Genomic DNA, 22,770 nt, shown 5'->3' with positions numbered 1-22,770 from the left:
AAATATTACAATTATCAGCAATTTAAGAATGGAAATGTAAAATCACTCCTAACGCAATTTCACTGAACAAAATAAAAACATATATCGAGTAAATAAGAGTATGTAAAAATTAACCACAGAAAAAGTCATTGGGCCTCATTTGGATGTCAGACGGAAAGCCAACATCATTGTAGAATGCCAAATAAATCATTTCTAAACATTTTCCCTTGCAGGATAATATCAAAAGCACATTTATAAACCAAATCGTGAACACAGTTTGTTGTATTTTCCTTTCTGTACAGATCAAGCCATACCACGCCACCTATCTGGATGAACACCATCTCAAAAAAATCAGAAAATCCACACCATCACCGGCGAAAGTTATTATTCACACAAGAGAGAAAACCATTCATGGTAACATACGATCAAAACTCAATTATCACCAAAAGTAACTTTCTTTTCACAGGTATGAACCAAAACACTTCAAAGCAAACATAGCAAAGCCTAAGAAATAAAATCATTATTATAAAAAAAGTAATGTAGACTGTGAAAAAGTACTTTAAAAACATTTTTCCCTTGCAGGTTAATTTTTAAAAAAAAAACACGTTCATACCACCAATCCACTAAAACATTTTTTAATCTTTTTTCCCTTTTTATCTGCCGATAAAGAATAGCAACAAGAAATCGAGCAAACTATATTAAATCAAGCAGAGGAAACCGTCTCCTGAGTTACTGTGGCTACTTTTATTGTAAGGAGAGATTAACTCAGCACATGAGCCATTGGAGGTGTGTGCAGTATTATGTATCCCATTGCACAGGAAGAGCGGTTACTCTTGGTGGCACTGTTGAAAAAAGAACCGAGCATAAACACTGCTTCTGCTAGGCAGATTGAAGTTCGACAAAATATTGAACAAATGATAACCCTTGCATCCACCTCCAATGAACCTTGTGGCTGTTTTGAGGGAGGTTTCCCTAAACATAGCTATGCATGTAACTAGATCTATGCCTACTATTCCTAATCTACGTCATATTATACAGAGATAAAAACAGGCAAGTAACCCTCAACGTGTAACACCTCAAACCTACTCAGATATCAAGATCCCTGAAGAATTGACAGTAACCTTTACTGACAAATCTCTCCTTTTGCATGGCAACAACAATCCTCTAAAATGAATACTAATTTTGAGCACCCCCCCATTACCTTGGTAAACTGGAGAAGAGTGATATTTGGATGATGGATGGTACATTTAAGCCCAGCCCCCATCCCTTCAGCCAAATATACACTACTCATGCCAACATTAATAACACCACTGTTCCTTTAGTGTACAGTTTACTGCCTGATAAGCAAGCTTAAACCTACACTGAATTTGTGTCAGTGATAACAACTAAAACTCTACATAAAAGTCCTAGAAAAGTGATTATTGATTTTGATTTATCTATGATTAATACCATTACTAAATTATACCCTAAAACTCAAATTCAATTATGTTTTTTCCACTTTTCATTGGCATATTGCCAAAAAATACAAAAATCATCATTAGTTGAAGACTGCATATCAGACAGTGAACTACAATATCAATTGAAGAAACTAACAGCCTTATGCTTCAATGCCATCAAACAGTTTAGATGAATACTAAACATCAATTGCTGAATCTGATTACACGAAACAATGAGAAATTAGGCCCCGTACTAAATTATTTTGAAGACACATGGATTGGCCATCTAAGCAGGTTGGGTCGTAGGAGGAAACCAAGGTTCCCAATTGACTGGTGCAACTGTTACGCGACCTGCTCAGAGGGTGGCACAAAGACTAATAATGCCATTGAGGGATGGCACAACGCCTTCAATAAATCCATCGGAAAAACTCACCCAAACTTCGACAATTTTTGGGAAACCTTGAAGAAGGAGCAAAGTTACCAAGAAATGAGATTAGTTAAATCTTTAACAGGTAGTCTGATTCCACGTATCTCCCAAAAAAGTTAAGAAATGTCAGAACGACTATAAGCACAAATGTCACAGTTTGCGTTGTCAGTGGCTTCATACTACCTGGAAAATATTGCAAGCATACTACTTTCTTTTTGTGAAGATTTTTTATTGTTAAAAAGAAATGCATTGAGAAAAAATTCTACTCCACAATAATACATTATAAGAAAAAAAGAGAAAAATAAGGGGGAGATTAAACAGGGGTAGTAGCTAAGAAATAGAATATCGCTAGAATATAAATATACATGAAAATATGGATATACAAAAAATGATCTGAAAAAACGAAGGAGGCTAAAACAACACAGATAAGAAACACATGTTAATCCATCAGAAAATTGGCCAATGAGTCATCTAAGCAGCCCCAAATAGATCAAAATGTTTGCAAAGCATGAATACCCCTTGCTTTATGTTAAATTGGTATTTTTAAAATGATTTAAAAAAAATTATTAGGAATGTCGTAAGTCCTACTTGCAGATGTCTTCTTCACTTCAACTTTGGTGTAATGTTTCAAATCATCCTGTCACCAAAGTCTTCTTTACTCCAATAATCCACAGGGTTTAACCATAAATCCATGAATTTCCAAATTTCCTGATCAAAAAATTGAAACACAAAGTGGTGTAAACACCAGCACTCACAACGTATTGGTTGGTTAAAAAATCTGTGTTCTAAGTAAAAAACGCAAACCCACAACAAAGTTAAAAAAAAAACTTTAAAGTATAATTTTTCCCCCCAAAAAAATGGCAAAACGAATACATAATTCTGATCCAAGTTCTAGACTGATAAAGTATTGTTCGCATCCTCCTTGTTCTCCCTGTTCCAAAACGCAGTGATCCTTAAAAAAATCTGTCCAAAAAAGTTGTTTGCCCTTTTTGAAAGGCCTGCATCCGATCCCACTAATCCTTTTCCTTCTTTTAAACATGTGATGTGTATCGCGAAAAACTCCAAACAGTACTAAAAAAATACGTCACAAAAAATCTGTAAAATAAATTATTGCTTTTATTACAAATACATTTTTTTTTTAAAGTATTCTACTGTTTATTAGAAATACTTTTTAAAATGTATCTTTCAATAACCACAATCGTCCCGAAGTAGGTCTGCAAAAGCTACCTGCATTGGATGGAAAATGGGTTAAAACATACATAACATCGATTTTTACACTAACTACTTTACAGTTACCTTCCTCCTCTCTCCTTACAAAAAAGGTTGGCCACCTACAACTCTAAATTTAAAATATTAAAGGTTATTACTTGACCGCAGCTCTCCCTTGCATCCGATCTTGACCACAACTCTCCGACGATTGTTAAAACAGACGCTCAACTGCGTACGTCAAGGTTAAAAGTGGAAATTATATTCCATTGAATATAATGGAAAAGCGTGGGAAAAATATGTTTTTAATGTTTTAAGAAATACTTACACAGTACAAAATTACTCAAACATTTATTTAAAAAATTGGACATTTATATCTTTCATATTTATTACTATTTATTAAATCTCATATATGTTTTTAATTATTATAATATATTTAATACTTTTAAAAAGTATTAGGTGTTATGCTATGCTTCATTTATTACTCCATTTATTATTTGTACATTCTCTACAAGTTATTCTAAAATATAAATATGTTTTAAAATATTTTTTTCATTTTTATAATATTTCAAATTAAATAATTATTCTTTATGACTTCATACATGTATTAAAATTAATACTGGAGTATTAATACACAACCCCACCCATTACCCCTTAATTGTTGTGCTGACGTGATACCTATATGACTACTAGTTATCGAAAGGTATGTCCAAATAATGCTATGCATTTCTTAAATAATAGGCAAAAATATAATCGTGGGAATGGTTATTCACCCACGACCTTTCTTAACTTGCTAGAAGATGCACTATACTTGTAAACTATATGGCAGACCATGTCTGTTTGTAGTAATTGTAGATATAACAGTGCAGTTCTGCATTGTTCAATATTTGGGCTCCTCAGCAAAGGGACAAGTATTGCCTTCCTGTTCCTATTGTATTCGACAAAAAAACAAAAAAATTCAACTGCGATTGAACAAAGGCTTAATCGCAAGGACACACTGTAAGGTACTGTTCACAGCTAGCTGTGGAGGGGTAAGCAACTAGTAGGTGTGACATGCTAAGGCAAAATCTGACTAGATAGTAGCGATATGAACTAGGGATGGTGAGTAAATATGGTTCTGTGAGCCTAGTTGCTACTAGCATACTGTATAATTCAACTGATCGTTTACTAAACTCCCCTTCCTATCTTTTTATCATCGTGCAGTCCATCCATTCTTTCTTAACCATGGCTTTCATGTGCCAAGTGATGCTCATGTGGTTATTAAAAAGACCTTGTCTCCCTATCAGTTTGGGTTGTGTTTTTACGTATACCAACCAGTGAATACTGCCTGCCTTGTCAAACAATCGTTAATTACTGCTTTGGTTAGTACTGCTTCCGGACGATTCCAAACTGAGATTGTGAGAAAGTGGCTCTGTATATACTGTTCCCAAATAGGTACAGGGTGTACAGAGTCCACAGTCCCCAGAGGTTTGGCAGAGGCTAGAGTTAGATATAACCTTACTCTCTAAAGTGGTAGCTTGGTCGAGCAGTAAGGTAGTATCAGAGGACAGTATAAAGCATTTGTTGCACACACTCAGACAGCAAATGGTCTCACACACTAAATAACTGAAATCTAGGCCAATGGTTTATATATAAAAAATATATGCTGTTTTATTTTAGAACCAACAATAGGTATTAAAATATTCTTTCTCAGAATGAGATGCTTTATATAAATACTTTTGCAATATGCAATTGACTTTTGTAGAAAGTTACAAGTGGTTGCAATAGGCAACACAATTCTAAACACAATAATGCATTGAGTTCAATGAAAGTTTCAAGTTATTTGCAACAGATTACTTTTAGGATTACTTTTGGAATTCCAGGACTGGATCCTAGATTCAGTCCTGGGTCAATACTTGGAATACACTGATAAAAGTCGACTTAATTACTGTGATGATTTTTAGACAATATTTTGCTATTTTAAAAGTTGACACTTAGAAAATATTTCATAGAAAACAGTCAATTATTCCCTATGGCAAAAAATGTAGATTTTCATAAGCCTTGATGGACAGAAAATCTGGATTTTATTAAAGACACGGAGGCTAATATTATGCAATCCTCTTTATTTTGCCACCCCACAGCAGCATCATCAAAGAACATAGAACAACAAAGATCTTAGAACATTATCAAAGAGCCGGAACCTCCATGACTCTTCCTTCTTTTGCGCTGCATAAATAGATTCAAAACAATATATTCCTTAAAAGTCCATGAAACATATAATCTCAAAACGAATTAGATCCTTCTTCCTGAATCATTGTTGTCCACGACTTGAAAAATAACAAATAAACATTACCATCAAGGGTTGGGAGAGGAGGGATAATATTAGCCTCCGTGTCTTTAATAAAATCCAGATTTTCTGTCCCTCAAGGCTTATGAATATCTACATTTTATGGCAAGACCGGAGGCTAATATTATGCAAGTTCAAAGCCTCTCTAACAACAAAGAACTTGCATTTAACCTCTTCAGTGCCCATGACGAGATAGTCTCGTCATGGAGCACGGTCGCGCTGTGCCCATGACGAGACTATCTCGTCATGAACCCCACCCACTAATGTAACGCCTGGCACAGGAGGGGGAAAGGGCGTGGCACAGAAGGGGTTAACACCAGTTTAAAATAAAACTTCCTGAAAACAGAGTCATTTGACCAATCAGCACATCTCAGAATATCATTTAACGCACCCCCTAGCATAAATGCTTTAGATGCAGAAGCACCCCTCACAGAATGAGCCCCAAATCTACTCACATCCACACCAGCATTCCTCATCACTTCTTTCACCCATCTTGATAAAGTAGGGCTTGAAACTGCTTTGTGTGGTTTCCTATAAGAAATCAACAACTGTTTCTCACTTGCATGACGAACACCTGAAGTTCTCATTTCATATTCCTTCATACATCGAACAACACACAGATGTTCATGATCATCAAAATATGGATAAAAAATGCTATCTGAATTTGTCTTAGTTCTTCTGCACAAATAAAAATAAACACCCTCTGGATTAAAAATCCTTGCACCTACATCTAACGCTTTAACATCTGAAACTCTTCTGTACGACAGTAAACATTAAAGTATAGTCAATTTTCCATTTAAGACCCTTAAATCCAGACTAGTGTTACTCCCTAAACATTCTAAATATTCAAGAACTTTTGAAACATCCCACACAGATGAATCTCTCTCCACAGGTGGTTTTGCAACCCTCACACTCCTCATCAATCTTTTCACCAAAACACTCTGACCAACTGAAATTCCATTAACCATATTATGTCCAGCAGCAATAGCTGATCTATGCAAATAGATAGTTCTATACCCCAAGCCTGAGGCAAACAAAGACGCCAAGTAATTCACCACCAAAACTACATCCACTGAAATTGGATCGTAATCCCTCTCCAAACACCAGCAAAACCATTTCTGCCATGCCAGTCTATACATCTTCCGTATTCCCGGAGCCCATGATTCTCTAATAAGATCTGAAGCCTCATCCGAAAGTCCAGGCACTTCCCAGACTCTCCTGAAATTTTCCATGCCATCAGTCTCAGCTGACCCGTCATTACCAACTCGTGAAACTCCCCTGACGCATCTCTCAAAATCCCTGGAAAAATTGGAAGTAATATTGGACAATCTACCGACATCTCCAGAAGGATGGGATACCAAACTTGAGACTTCCATAAAGGAGTTATCAAAACCACCGTCTCCTTCCACTTGCGAACCATCAAGGTTAACCTGGTTATCATCACAAATGGTGGGAAAGGATAACCTCGAAGATTCCTCCAATCCTGCCTGAAAGCATCTATCCCAGCCGATTCCGGATCTGCCCGCCAACAGAAAAACTTCTCCAACTGAGTTTTCCATCTGTTCGCAAACAGATCCACATAACATGGGCCCCACAACTCCATTATCCTCCAAAATACACACCTGTCGATCATCCAATCGCTCGAATCCATCTGATTCCTCGACTGCCAATCTGCTTGAACATTCTTCTGACCAGGAATATACTCCGCCTGAACCAAAATATTCTGCTTCAAACAATAGTCCCAAAAAACTCTCGCAAGATCCGCTAGATCCCTTGATCTCGGTCCCCCTAGTTTGTTCACATATCTCACTGCTGAGACATTGTCCATCCTCAACAAAACTGAGCATCTGGCTTTGTCTTTCGTGAAACTCTTTATAGCAAATGAACCTGCCAACAGTTCCACACAATTTATATGCATTTGACTCTCTTCTACAGTCCACAAACCTCCTGTTGAAACTGCACCACAACGTGCTCCCCAACCAGTTAAACTTGCATCTGACTCTATTGTCAATTCCGGATTCACTCCGAAAATTGCTCTCCCATTCCAAGCCTCCATATTCTTCAGCCACCAAATTAGTTCTGATCTTGCCTCTCCAGAAAGAGAAATCTCCTGAGAATACTTCATACCACGTCTTAAGTGACTGCCCTTCAATCTCTGAAGTGCACGATAATTCAAAGGTCCTGGGAAAATAGCCTGAATTGTTGAAGACAACAGACCAATAATCCTTGCCAACATTCTTAAAGATATTGCATCCAAAGACAAAACCCTTCTGATTTCCTTCCGTATTTTCTTTATTTTGTCCAAGGGTAATCTCAACTGACCCTGAATGGTGTTTATCACAAAGCCTAAAAACTGAATTTCCTGACAAGGTATTAAACAAGACTTCTCCTTGTTGACGACAAAACCTAGACTCTCCAATAGATCCACTGCTAACCTTGTGTGATCCTCCACTCTCCCTTTCTCTTGATCCATGATCAAAATGTCGTCTAGATAAATTATTACACGAATTCCCCTTTCTCTCAAAAAGGAAACAACCGGACGAAGCATTTTCGTAAAACACCACGGGACCGAGGATAGACCGAAGGGGAGACAAACAAACTTCCACATCTTTCCACCCCACCTGAACCTGAGAAACATCTGGTGTTCCAACCATATCGGAATTGTCAGATATGCATCTTTCAGATCCAGACGAGTTAACCAATCTCCTGTCTGAAGCACATCCCTCAACATATGCATTCCTTCCATTTTGAAATGATGGTACACTACCCAATCGTTCAAACCTCTCAGGTTTATCACAGTTCTCATTCCTTTTCCTTTCTTTTCTACAAGGAATATGTTGCTTACAAACCCGGCACACAAATCCAACTCTTCTACAACCGCCCCTTTCGAAATCAACTCTCTTACTTCTTTTTCGACCATCTCTGACAACTCTGCATTGAACCATATCATTTGAGGCCACCGAACCTGAATTGGTTCTTCCTTGAAATCTATACGATATCCCAAGACTGTCTGTAGAACCCATGGATCTCCCGTTAACATACACCAACTCTTGTAAAACTGGGCAAGTCTGCCACCCAACTTTACATGGGTAACAAAACGGCCTTCTCTTACCTGACCTTCTTGAACGTCTACTTCCTCTAGAATTTCCTCTTTCCTTCTGGGGATAGAAATTCCCTGGTTGATAACCATACTGCTGTTGGTAATTGTAATTGTAGGGTCTAAACCCTCTCGCAAATGAGGTCCTTGTAATTCCTTGACCTCGGCCAGGAAATCGACCTCGACCTCTCCGGCCCCTCCAAAAACACGCCTGTCAAATACTTTCTTGATCTCCCTCTGTGATTTTTGTAATGAACTAAATGCACCCACATATTTGCTCATATCCTTTATGAATGCTTCTCCAAAAGGCATACCATTTGCCTCTGATCCTCCTTCCTTATTTGCGAGTTCCGCAAGTTTTGGATCTATCTTAAGCAATATGCTTTTCCTCCTTTCTACAGAAATTGCATTAGCATTTTCCAGCAAGCATACTGCTCTTTGAACCCATTCTCTGAGTTCTTCTATGTCCAAACTTTTCTTTTCAAGATATGCTTCTTCAGCCATATCAAATATTTTTGTAAGTGGCCCAGTCAAATCCAGCAATCTGTCCTGACACATTCTTAATCCTTTTTTCGGGTCTCTTCCCCCTTTCCCAATAAACGCAATAATTTTTGCGTCCAATTCAGGCGTCAAAGCAATATTATTTGTTAAATTCGGTCGAGGATACTCAGAGCGGAGCCTCAACCTCACGTCTTTTGGTATCTGCTTTCTTAGCCACATTTGGACATACTCTGCAACATGAGGAGCCAGGCTCCATTCTGGAGATAAAGGGTGCTTTAGCAACATACGGTCAAACATTGACTCCCCCAACGGGTCTTTGACCCCTCCATCTTCCTCAGATCTATCCTTATTTTTTCCATCATTTTTTGACTCATTTACCGATGAACAACTCAACTCTATTTCTGCACTACCCGAAGACTCTTCACATAATACGATAGTATGTCTTCTACTACCTTGACCTCTCCCTTGACCACTCACCTGTTTCGCACGATCGCGAAATAAACCTGAGCTTGGGTAGGCAGTCTTTGCTTTTTTACATCTCATTCCTTAATTTTCAACATTTTTTCCTCTTCCTGCTCACCTTTCCACCCTTTTTTCCCAACACCGGTCCCTCACCAGCGGACCAAAAGTGCTCTTCCTGACATACATTGCCACTTCCTTGAAATTCCTCAAATTTCCTATCCATCTTCGTATCTAGTTCATTCGCAAACTTATTTAACATGAGAGTTATCCTCTCTTCCAAACTCAAGTTTGCCTGTGTGATAGCATTCCCTTCAGACATTTTTTTTTTTTTTTTTTATGTCTCCAAAACTATATTCCTTCAATAAATTACTTTGCCAGGCTTAAAACCCCTTCAAAAATAAATATCTCAAAGCCAACAGTCTTCTTCCGTTGAAATTCAACAGCCCAAATACTTCAACTAGAAATCTGTTCTCAACCTTTCAACACTCCTTACTATTTCTTCTAACTCCTCAAAACTTCTAAACCATACTCGACTTCGTTTTCCTGCTTTCTGTTTCAAAAGCTCATACACGCTCGTGTGTATGTAAAAAATGCAATCGCCTGACGGCTCCTAACGCGATCGCTTGTCAGTTTCCTCTCAGGGATTGACACGCGACCCGCGCATGCGTCAATAATGACATCCGCACATGTGCGTTCTGACACCTTCTGCCTGATCTTGTCACAACATTTTGCTCGATTAGAAAAATGGCCACCCGCAGCTCGCGCATTTCACGCACAAAGGTAAGCCAACGGACTTTCAATCTTCAATTAATAACCTTTAACGCTCGTTTTCAATTTCCGACCTAAATTTCTCAAACTTCCACAAATAAATCTCTATTACCTCGCCTTTTTATGAACCACGGCCGAATTTCAATTACAATCGCGATTCTTCCCTTGTATCCAATGTATCGTAACTGCGCAACACCTCTTCTTTCCCAACAATCGAAAACTTCCTTCCCTGGAGCATTTAAACTTTTAAATTTCCCACTCCTTTCCTCCTATTTTCGCAGTAAAACATACAAATCTTTCCCCTAATAAATTATTTATTCAATTTAACACACCACTCTGCTGAGAATTCTTCTCCCACATTCAACCAACGCTCTAAAGGTAATACATTAGATCTCATATTTCCTAAAACATGCCATTCTCTCATAGAACATAATTAAATGTCAAGAGCAAAACAAATTTGTACTTATCTCTAGGGCAGCAGCAAAAAAGAAGGAAGAGTCATGGAGGTTCTGGCTCTTTTATAATGTTCTAAGATCTTTGTTGTTCTATGTTCTTTGATGATGCTGCTGTGGGGTGGCGCAATAAAGAGGATTGCATAATATTAGCCTCCGGTCTTGCCATAAAATTCAAGTTGCAGGTACAGTATGTTCTCGTTACTTTTGTAATCCAGTACTGGGTGCCTAGACTCAGTACTGGGACCTTTATCCAAAACAGGTAAGTAATTACGTTTTCAGATATTATACGATTTTATAAAGAATATTTAATGTTTGCAGAAATTGACACACAAGAAATTTCATAGAAAAACAGTCAATGATTTCCTATGGGAGAAAATTGGGTTACTGGTAAGTACAGTTGTTAGTATTTTTCAGAGTCAGTGGTTGGCACCAAGATCCAGCACTGTGAGCTCACCTAAGAGCAGGTGAGTATTTTCCTTTTCGTTACTCGGCTGATTTTTGGTGAATATTTTAAGTTTTGAAAAGTCCATACTTAGAAGAAATTTCAGGAAAAGCCAGTCAATGTTACCCTATGGAGAAAATTGAGTTATCGGTTTAAAGGTAAGTACTCGACTGGCAGAGTTAAGGTTCTGGGCATAGACTTAGGGGTCTCCCAGGGTCAGGTAGGTACAGTTGGTTCACCCTCAGCGGCACAAGGGCGGCCCGGGTGCAGAGAGTTAGGCCCAATGTTATCCTATGAGAAGTAGGGGGGCCTTGGTTGGTGGCTACTGACTAGCAGGCCACGCGGCTGTGGGAGCTGGGCTCCTGGTCAGTTACTCAGGGCAAGTGGGGAAGTAGATAGGTGTAGAGGTTGCACTGCCAGGGCCACTCGGGCGGTTGGGTGCAGGGTGCTTTTGAGCCTTCGGGCGCTCAATTGATTTAAATGGGAAATCTCCGTTTTAAAAAAAGACTGCAAGCTCGGGGACGAAGATTCTTCAGGTGCCACCACCACTTCGAGAGGTAAGTTGGGTAGTTGGAGGATAGGTAGGTACCCCGGGATTGGGCACAGGGGGCCGTGGGCGCCGGGTGCAGGGGTGCCTTTTAGTGTGGGAAATCTTACCCTCTGTTGATCGCGGTTGGGGGGGCACCTGGTTCTGAGGCTGCAGGCTTCTTCAGGAGTGTCGAGGGATGTCCTTGGGTGCCGGACTCGGGGTCACAGTCGCTGTGGGGTCGTCCTCATGGTCTTTGTTCACTCCGGCACAGGCAGGCTTGGCCGGGTGCAGAGTGTGCTGGGTTTGCGGTTCCGGGCTGCTGCCAGGGATTAGAAGTAGATTTTGAGTAGAGCCTCTACTCATGGGAGTCCCAGGGGGCTTAGAGTCAAAAGGTAGCCAGTTCCTCCGGGGTTTGTGAGGTTGCTGGCCACAAGAGATGCCGGGTTGGAGCAGGAGCAGGTTCGAGGGTCGACAGGCCGGCAGGGCTGTGGCCAAAGCAGTTGGTGTCTTCCTCTTCTTAGCAGCTGCAGGGCAGGTCTTCTTTCTTCTAGCTCTTCTGCGGATTTAGGAATCTGGAATCTGGGGAAGGAAGGTTCAGAGTGCCCCTAAATACTAGATTTACGGGCGTTACAGGTAGGTGAAGAGATGTTCTTCACCTCGCCTCCCCATCTGAGGGGTGGGGTTGGCAGGCTGGCACATTCCCTGTCCTTATTGGGGGTTTCCGGCCAAGCTTCCCACCAGAGTCGGGGGTTGCAGTGGCCTGGGGAAGCTCACAGAGGCGGCATGCCTTTGAAGCTTCCCCCTGCCCATCCTGGGGGAGGAGATTTAGCACCTCGCCCAGGATGTGCATTGTTGCAGACCCAGGAGAGCAGGGGCTCTCCTACCCAGGGGTCCAGCAACATGTCTGCTGTGTGGCAGCCTAGGCAGCCGCAGAACAGACGTGGATTGTAGGTTAGGTTTCAGGGGGCATCTCTAAGATGCCCTCTGGGGTGCTTGGTACATTTAATCCCACACTGGCATCAGTGTAGGTTTAATGTGCTGAGAAGTTTGATACCAAACTTCTCAGTCTTCAGCGTTATCATTATGGTGCTGTGGAGTTCGTGTTTACGAGCTCTCAGCACCATATACTCTTAAATGGCAGCACTGCACTTACAGTGCCCAGGAATGGACCTGGGTACTGTAGGGGCACAGGGCTCCTGCTCCTGTGCCCACACCATTGGCATAGGACACCCAGCTAGAGGGGTGGCTGATGTATGCCATGGCAGTGTAGGTGGTGGGCATGGCACACAGGGATGTGTACCATGTTGACTCTTTGTTTTGTCTTGTACCCAGACACTCAGCCTGCAAGGGCAGTGTGTGTTTGTAAGGGGACAGGGCGTCTAAGGGTGGCATAATGAGTGCTGCAGCCCTTAGAGTCCTTCCCTGGTCACAAGGCCCTGGGTACCTAGGGTACCATTTACCAGGGGCTGACATGTGGCCAGGGTTTGCCAATTTGGGTTTTAGGGAAGGAACATAGGCCCTGGGCACCTGATTAGCAGGAGTCCAGGGCACACTCAGTCAAAGTAGATTCAGCAATTCAGCAAAAAGTGGGGGCATACCATGCAAGAAAGATGGCATTTTCTCACAGAGATCCATAGCATAAGCGGACCTAACAAGACAAGATCTTTTACATGGTCAAGATCCAGCTCTTCATGACAGATGAATGCTGGTACAGACCTAGGTAAACGTAACAGTTTGCGTGAAAGTTTGATTTCAGTGTCCCGTAGTGAGGGCTCTTGTGTTCCCCATATCCCCACTCCATAGGTAGCTGCTGAAACACATCTAGCCTTGTATATGTTGAGCAGCACACCCATGCGGGAGGATCCTAATTTCTTTGCAAACTTAAGGATAGTGCCCATATTTTGTTCAAATTTGTAGCATCTAACCCGTCCCAGGCGTTTCCATTTGCAATCCTTATCAAAAGGTATCCAAGTATGTTAATGTTTTCACTGTCTCAAGTCTTGTATCTTGCATATGGAAAGATTTCGTCTTCCCAGTGGGGTGGCCACAGATCATGGTAAAGGACTTTGTTTTGTTAGTTTGCAACCCTAGGCATCCCATGAATGCCACAAACCCCTCCAGCAACCTCTGGAGACCCACACCTGTTCTTGACATAAGGACACAGTCATCTGTATACGCTAGTACAGGGATGGCTCTTGTCCCTGCCCGTGACGAATTAGCCACAATCTCTCCTAGATATTTCTCCAAATCATTGATGTAAATATTGAAGAGAAATGGGGAAAGGACACAGCCTTGAGGTACACCCTTCCTGATGTTAAAGGAAGGGGTACACTCCCCATTAGAACCAAACTTTGCACATCCCACAACACCCTCATGCGATTTGCTTGATGAGCACCAACCCCATCTCCACTCCCAAGTCCAGGAGTTTAGTCCAGAGTTTACCTCTGTCAACATTGTCAAACGCTGAGCTTAAGTCCATGAAGGTGAGGTATAGTAGTCCTTTCTTGGCCCGTACGTACTTGCTGTGAATAAGAGAGAGATTTAAACATTGATCAATTATTCCTAATCCCCTCCTAAACCCAAACTGAGCAGATGTGTTTTGTTTTGGAGAACCTGGCAGCCGGCTAGGAGCTCAGGTCGCGAGTTCCGCCAAGTGAGATCACACAGCTGATGATGCCGGCTCTTGCGGGCTTTCACGATTGAGAATGTGAATTGGAAAAGTTAGCGAAAACGCTTACTGGGACCGTGCGAGGCACTTTGGAACTCGGCTTTGTGGAAAACACCAAATATCGGGACCCCGGTGCGTGTGGTGTCGAGGAGGCGGCGGCGGCGGTACCTGGGGGTTTGACAACACGGAGCACAGCATACAGGCAAGGACGGAGGCAGGACCAGGAAGGAGTCAACGTCCTAGCCTCCCAAGAGCGCTGGGGAGAGTAGGAGTCTTTTGGGCGGCTGCTCCAGAGCGATTTCGTCGCCGGAGGAGAGCAATTTTGAAAGTGAGTTTTAGAGGCCCCCAAAGCAGCCCCATATGTACCTCGCAGATCCTCACTGGGTTTTATTGTTCTGAAACTAGTGCTAGTGCTAACATAAGCAAGAACATCAGCATTAACGAAGGGAAGGCTTGGAGGAAAACTGACAGCAACATTAAGGGGAGAAGTAAAGAAAGCACAGATAAACAAAGTGCGAAAGTTAGAGTTTGCATGAATTCTCTCAAGAAGAGAGGAAGGGGCAAGCAAAGGGGTCTATCTGCCTCTAACTCAAAATCTGTGGTGAACTCACTGCAGGGAGGCGCACCGGGCCCATCCACACTAACGCTCCAAGTGCCCCAGGTACCCCAGTTGCTCCAAGCGGATGTAAAATAATTTTAAGAGTTTCTGAAAAGGAAGACATCATAGACAGCAACACCTAAGATTTTCGCTACGCACTAAGGAATAAGAACTCGAATTTGGGACAGCCCCCTACAAGAGACAACACACCTCCTTTGACAGGGACAGGGGAAGAGAGGGAACAAGAACAAGAACAAGAACAAGAGAAATAAACTTCACCAAAAGGCAGCACAGGGATATATAATAATAAAAAACAAAGGGGCCAAATAGTCAAGGGAGGCACAGTGGCGGTGGTTTCAACTTGAGCCACCAAAACAGCCAAAAAAGGGCAGTTAAAAAAGGGATCTAATCTAGAAGTTACTTCTTCTCTTCGCTCCTTCTTTAAGGTGCGAGAGAACTCAATATCTGAACACGGGTCACCCAAAGAGTGCCAGCAGAGGGTTCCCCGCCAAACAAAAGTTAATGTCCTCTCCAAGCTTAACAATAATGGAATCCCCTAATAGATTCCTAATGTCACAAGACCCCGTAGATGAGAATGGTTTAGAAATAGAGGAGGCACCGGGGAGCGAAGATAATCCATATCAGAATACGACAAATAAGGACCAAGGTTCGGAAACACCCGCGCAGGCTGAAATCGGTAATCTGATGGGGTCACTCTTTAAGGAAATGAAGCTTAGCTTTGCAAAGTCAGAAAAAAACCAAGAGAAAATTCAGGCGACGTGTGAAGCCCTGGAGTCCAAGGTTAATGTCTTAGTAGACCGAGTCGCGACTATCGAAAACACACTGGAGCAGACGAGGGAAAAAGTGAAAAACTGCCAAACCAATATTAATAAACTTAGATCAACTGAGAAAGAACGCAGAGATAAAGTTAAGACTATGGAAAATAACTCAAGGTGGAATAACCTATGATTGCTGAACATTCCAGAAGGTTCGGAAGGGCAGAATATAAGGAGTTTCGTAGTTAAACTGCTAAAGGAATTTACCCCAGAGCTGGATGAAAAAACCCTAGATGAAGAAATACAAAGGGTACATAGGGACCCCTTCAGGCCTAATAAACTAAGGAGAAATCCACGGAGAGTACTTGTTAATTTTAAGACATATAATCTAAAAGAAAGCATTCTGAATAAGGCTTTGAAAGTAGGCACACTTTCCAAAGACGGTTATAATTACAAAATTCGCTCCGATATCTCCAAGGCAATTGCGGATATACAATAGTGGGAAACTCCTAGCCTGGAAGCTTAAAACTGACTTGAATAGAAATAAAATCATGGCAGCATACATGGGCAGGGATGGGGTGAAAGTAGAAGACAGGGCAGATATAGACTTTTTTCAGTCGCTGTATGATGAAGATCTTTCACCATCAGCTCCAGCAATAGACACACAAATTCCGAAGCTGGATGTAGATTCCTGTAAATCATTAAATGCAGCTATCACAGTGGAAGAGATTATGGAGGCGATTAATAGATCGAAAAGAGAAAAGGCTGCTGGGCCAGATGCTATCCCAAATAAGCTTTATTTGGCTTTAAAGGAATCCTTAGCCCCTAGATTAGTGGACCTTTTTAATACCATCTACTTAGAAGGCTTCCAACTTCCAAAAACCTGGAACGAAGCGACTATTAAGTTTGATTTTAAAATCTGGTAAAGATCCCTTTAAATGTGAGTTGTATAGGCCCATATCCCTTCTTAACAATGACTAACAAATCTTTACGCAGATTTTAGCAAAAAGATTACGATCTATATCAGACAAACTTATCCATAATGATCAAAAGGTATTTATTAGGGGGAGACAATTGCACGATCTCACTCACCAACTAATTGAAGCCATTGATATTGCTGTTCAGGAAAAGTCCCCGCTTGCAGTTCTCACCTTTGATGCTGCAAAAGCGTTTGACCGTGTGAACTGGTCATTTTTGCAGGAGGCCATTTCTCATTAAGGCATAGGGGATATCTTCTCAAGAGCAATAGCGAACATAAATTCAGCCCCTGTAGCAAAACAACTTATCAACGGTAGTCTATCGAAAGGACTCCGGATCAAAAGAGGCACTAGACAGGGATGTCCGCTTTCCCCTCACCTTTTTAATCTCTACATAGAACCTTTAGCTAACATGATAAGGAGGTCTCATGAAATCATCCCTCTTAAATTTAATGGATGGGTTTTGAAAGTGGCATTATATGCTGACGATCTAATGATCTACACAAGCGACCTAAATAAATCTCCTAATAGCATAATAAAATTATTAACAGACTTTGGGAGCATTTCCGGCTACCAAGTTAACCATCAGAAGACTGAAACCATGCATTGGAACATGGACACATCAGCGATAGGTTCTAAAAATAAAATTAAATACCTGGGGATAGAGGTGCTAAAAAACATTGATGATATCGCTCAAGTAAATTTGGACTTGAAAGTAAAAGAAATGAGGAAGCTATTGAGATCATGGAGCTGTCTCTCTCTCACTTTTATGGGGAGAGCCAACGCCATCAAAATGACGATCCTGCCAAAGTTTACTTTTTCATTTAATGCTATACCACTAAATTTTAAACCTAATTGGATAAAGAAGATTCAAAGTGAAATTAATGCCTTCATTTGGGCCTCTAAAGGAGTAAGGATAGCCTGGAGAAAGCTTTGCCAAAAGAAAAACAGAGTGGGGATAACCAGCCCAGATCTTACGACGTACTACAGAGCTTTTCAGTTCAAATACATTAGGAACCTCTTCAGACCGCATGATTTTTACTCTGCCTATTGGAAAGCAGTAACCGACAATGACCATTGTCTCTATAAGTTTGGTCACACCAAGTTTAAAAACAACATCAAACTAAAAGTACTGGGATCAGCGTACCAACTATGGTACGAGATAAGAAGGGTATGGAAGTTTCTGTACTATAGTCCACTAGCACCAATATGGAACTCACCGGGAATACCAGAATGCCTGAAAGACTCCCTAGTAGATCGTTTAAAAAAAGCAGGAATAATGAAATGGGGAGAACCTTTAGAGTGTGGCAACTTAAAGAGCTGGGACTTATAATTAGAAAGAACCAACACGGAAATCTCAAGATTTAAATACTGCCGATTGGCTAGTTGGTCTAAAGCACAAGACACAAATTCAGAGCATATTGGGAAATTAGAGTAGGAAATACTAAAAAAACCCTGCTCGAAAAGAAATATCGAAGTGGTACTGGTACCTGATCGAGAGGAACGAGGTTGAATTTACCACACCAGATGACATCTGGAAGAACGCTTTTCCGGCTCAAGACTTGCAACAACTTTGGCAAGTATCCTGCACTTTTTGATGGTATATTATAGTTTCTGCACCCCTTAGGAAAAACCATCTTTTTACTTTACACAGGTCCCATTGGACGCCTGAAAAATTATCTGAAATGAATAACCAGGTGACGAAAATGTGTCCAAAATGCGGTGAGATAAAGGCAAACGATATCAACGTGTTTCACCTATGCCCTCATATTGATACCAATTGGAATGAAATTGGTAAGATTATTGACAGAGCTCTAGGCACAAATATTAAGGTAAGCACCTTTACTGTTATTTTTGGCATTCTGGACACAAATGAACCTATTATTGTTTTAAGTAAATATCAGAAATACCTATTGTTTATTTTAATCCTATTAGCAAGGCGTGAGGTGTGTATAAATTGGATTCTTCCATCTCCTCCTAAAGTGGCAGACTGGCTTTGCTCAGTTGATAAGGTCAGGAAACTGGATAAAGCAAACGTACTAAGTATTGGGAACTTTGGGGCAAGAATTATATGGCAGGGTAGGAAGGGATGTCCAATGATTCTAACAAATGCGATCTAACAAATTCAAGGGAACCATCATGGAGGATCCGTGATGGGTACACTCAAAGAATTTGTAGGTTCTTAAGACATGGTCCTACCTCGTTATCCAAGGGCGGCCCCCCACTCTACTCAATACAAGGTGACCTTGCTTGCCATAACCATGAAGATCGCATAAATGAGGACAAAAAAAAAACTGAGCAGTTCTCCAAACGCTCTAATATTATCCTACCAAGCACTTTCGCTGTGCTGCCTATGAGCGAAATTGGGTGATAATGTTTAGGGTCCCCTCTGTCGCCCTTTTAAAGATTTATACTATTGTAGCACTTGACCAGGACTTTGGGGGCCTACACATGATAGCACTATTTAAGATGTTAACTAGCATGAGTATCCACAGCTCCGTGTTATTCTTATAGAAATCGATTGGCACCCCGTCAGGCCCTGGTGCTTTGTTATTTGGACATCTAGTCAATGCTAGGGTGACTTCATCTAATGTGATGTACAGCTGATAAGGGTCTAACCCCCTATCCAAATTCAAATTTGGGATCGTCTGCCCATGGTTTGATTTGGTTTGTAAAGCACTTGAATCACCCCGTGAGGGGTCTCTCCGCACTAGGACTTTGCTTTAGTAGGCCAGGGAAGGGACCTATTAAAACAGTGCCGTCTTAAGAAGCCTCCGGAACTGCAGATGATTGGTGCACTCCCGCAGCTGGATGGGTAGTTGGTTCCAGTAGGTCGGGGCTAAATGAAAGAGCGCTTTACCTCCCTGCCGGGATGTTTTGCAGCGAGGAACAACAAGAAGAGATTTGGAGCCAGAACAAAGTGCCCTGGAAGGCTGGTATTTTGTAAATGTGTCTGTCAGATAACTGGGGCCTTTACTGTTTAGGTATTTGTGTACAATGCGACATATCTTAAAACGGATCCGCTTGCGCACGGGGAGCCAATGCAAGTTCTGCAAGAGGGGAAGGGAGGAAGTGCGGGAGGGAGCATTGAAGATATGCCGGGCTGCGGTATTTTGAACCACTTGTGGTCTGTTCAAAGATGTTAAGTTAAGGATTGAATGGGTATACCTGTGCTGGTATTGTGACCACAAGCAAAGTAAGGGGAATGAACGACTTTCCAAAAAGTTTTCAAATCTTTCTCCACACCTTTCTCCACACAAGAACTCTGCAGCTGCTCCCATGCCTCCATCCTTAAGCTTGCTTTCCTAGCTTCGAGTGTCGCTTTGTAAATGTGTCTGCAAGAACGTATGGTCTCCGTGTCCCTTGGTGAGCCTTTGAGAGCTTCCTTTAATTGGTTATGTGCTCTAGAACAGTGGCCATCAAACCACTTCATAACCTTATTCGGGCAATTAGGTTAAGCGATTGTTAGCAGCTCAGATGTTCGCGTACAGATGTTAGAATATGCTTCCATGACTCTTGAAGGGGAGGCATCACAATCTAAACAGGTTTCAATTTCACTCTCACAGCTTCCCAACAAGTGTCTCAGTAGCTCCCCTGTGTATAACTCCACCCACCTGCTCCTACGCCCCTGGCTTTATCAAGTAGGCTACATTAGGTGCAAGCTGTGTGGTTACACTGTGAGTTAATCCCAGTTCAAAACAAGCATAGCCAATAGGTCTCGCTTTTGGGACCCTATAAGTATTTAGTTATGCAGCACAATATCCTTGGTGCAACATCAACTGTTGCATGGCTAAACACTTATAAGGTCCCAAATGTGAGACCTATTGGCTATGCCAATGTTTGTTGCTCAGTGATCTGTGGGTGGGTGGTTTGGTGCAGGACAGTTGCTACTGCAGAGCTTTGTAAATTGCTTATGCGGCTGTTGCTCGGCAGACGTGCCCGTTGCCAAGGAGATGAGGCTGTTCTAAGCCTCTTATTGACAGATGCCTGGGATGTCTGTGTGGCGTCCCATCTTGTGTGTTTTAGGTGTTTGAGGTGCACGAGTGAGATCGAGCTTCTCATGGGTGTGTATTGTTATGTAGTCATAGGGGTCACAAAAACACAGCTATCGATAGTGCAGCAGTGTTGGACTTGGCCCTTCTGGCAGGTTCACCCCTGAACTTTTTTTGCTTTTTATTGGTGACTTGGTGTGGTGATTTTTCGTTTATGCGCACTTTCCCTGTGTCCCAGGGTAAAGTGCGTGCGCACTCTGAGTGCATGTGGTGAGATAGTCCTGCCCTCCCATAGGAATGCATGGGGAATGTATGTGTCCCTAGTAGTTCCTGATGCGTGGGGTGTGCAGGCCCGAGTTTGGTATGTGCGGACTCGTGTGGTTGAATGCTGTGCGATGATGTGTGCGGCGTGCATGTACCTAGTGTGGAAGTGCCACTTCTAGAAGTGGGCACTTCGGTGTGCAGTGTAAAATGTGTGCCCTGTCGTGTGATTGGCTGGTTGAGGTCATGTGACGGGCTAGGGATTCCCCAGAGTCAGGATGAGTCACCCAGTGGTGAATGGGGAGATCAGCAGCTAGATGGGTGGGAGGAGTACACCTGGGTCCTGAATAGGGCAGGGTTGTCCCCACACAATGCTGGCTCCGCCCCCTGTGGTGCGACTGACGACCCTAGCCCTGCCAGTGAATAGAGTGAGGGGCTGAGCACATCAAGGGTGCTCCCCAACCAGCTGCGACTGGTTTTCCCCCTCACCCTGAACCCAGAACAAAGGGTTTTTACTGTATAAAAATGGGGCTGTGTCCCCACAGAAACTGTTCTCTGCCAGGATCTTACCTGAGGGGGGCTGCTGCTGCTGCTGGACCAGGGGACCACCACTTGCAATACCTCCCTGCCTGGAGGCCCAGTGAGCTGGCTCTGGGTCCAGCCCTTGCCCCCCCCCACCCCTGCTTGGCTGTATGCAGGGAAGGACCTTGCTGGACTTTGTTTTATCCTCCTAAGCGCTGGGAGCGCTTTATTTGTATCCCTGAGCACCTGAAAGCGCTTGTTCTGGACTTGTAGCGCTAGGAGCGCTTTGGTTGTGGCCCCAGCGGCGCTACGAGCGTTCACGGGGGGAACCCCGACGTAGGAATTCCCCCGTTTTGGCCGAGATCGAGCGGGTGCCCACCCCGCTGATGGTGCCGGTTTACGTGGCCTGATCCTCGCGGGTGCCTACCCCGCTTATTTTATTATTTCTATCGCGGGTGCCCACCCCGCATACTATCGCCGCCTTAAGGGGTAATTTGCGTATAGTGGGTGCCCACCCCGCCTTCATGTGTTGGAAGCGGGAGCCTACCCCGCCTCAAGGAAATCACCGCCGACTGGCCCGGGAGCCGTAGAAGCACCGTAAGGACAACACCGCGCTGTGATTGGCGGCCGCAGGAGGCGTCCCCTAGCAACCAGATTCGGCCGACCCGCATCATCCGAGACCAAGGAGAAGGCGACCCGGAAGTGGGGAAGGGCGGAGCAGGGCTCTCTTGAGTCCAGAGAAAGCCCGCCGCCCCAGACCAGCCGGAGCACTGTCTGCCCCCGTTTCCTCCTTCGACGCAGGCGGGCCGACCAGGAGAGGAGCGGAGTCCCCGGAGAACAGCCCGGTGAGTAGAACAGGGCTGGGGGGACTCCGTGAGTGTGCTGTGGGTGCCGGTCCCAGACCGGCCTACTTCTCGTGCGCTTCCCCGCCCCCTTGGTTCAGTCAAGAGCGCGAGGTCGCTCCCACGAAGGGGGCAGTGTGCTTGAGCCCCCAGAGGCTCCAACGGTTTTGGGCGCATTACTGTCGAGCCTAGAGGGCTCCATCATATGGGGGCATTTCTTTGCTAATAAGAGCGGCCCCGGAAGGCAGTGGGCCGCTCCCCCGTTATTTAGGAGGCATTTCCTGTTGTAGAGCCTGTGAGGCTCCGGGGGCATTTCGTTTGTGACTGAGTGGCCCCAGATGGCAGCGGGCCACTCCCACCTTGCCCCACAGTGACGTACAGAGCCACGAAGGCTCTAGGGGACATTTTGTACAGCTAGAGCCCAGGAGAGGCTCCACGTGAGTACTGCATATTTGTTTAGGAAGGCACAGTGGTGCCCCAGCATCTCTCCAGTTGCCCAGCACTTA

Source organism: Triturus cristatus, chromosome 2_1 (assembly GCF_964204655.1).
Source record: "Triturus cristatus chromosome 2_1, aTriCri1.1, whole genome shotgun sequence".
In the NCBI taxonomy this organism is placed as follows: domain Eukaryota; kingdom Metazoa; phylum Chordata; class Amphibia; order Caudata; family Salamandridae; genus Triturus; species Triturus cristatus.
This window is presented reverse-complemented; position numbering follows the sequence as displayed.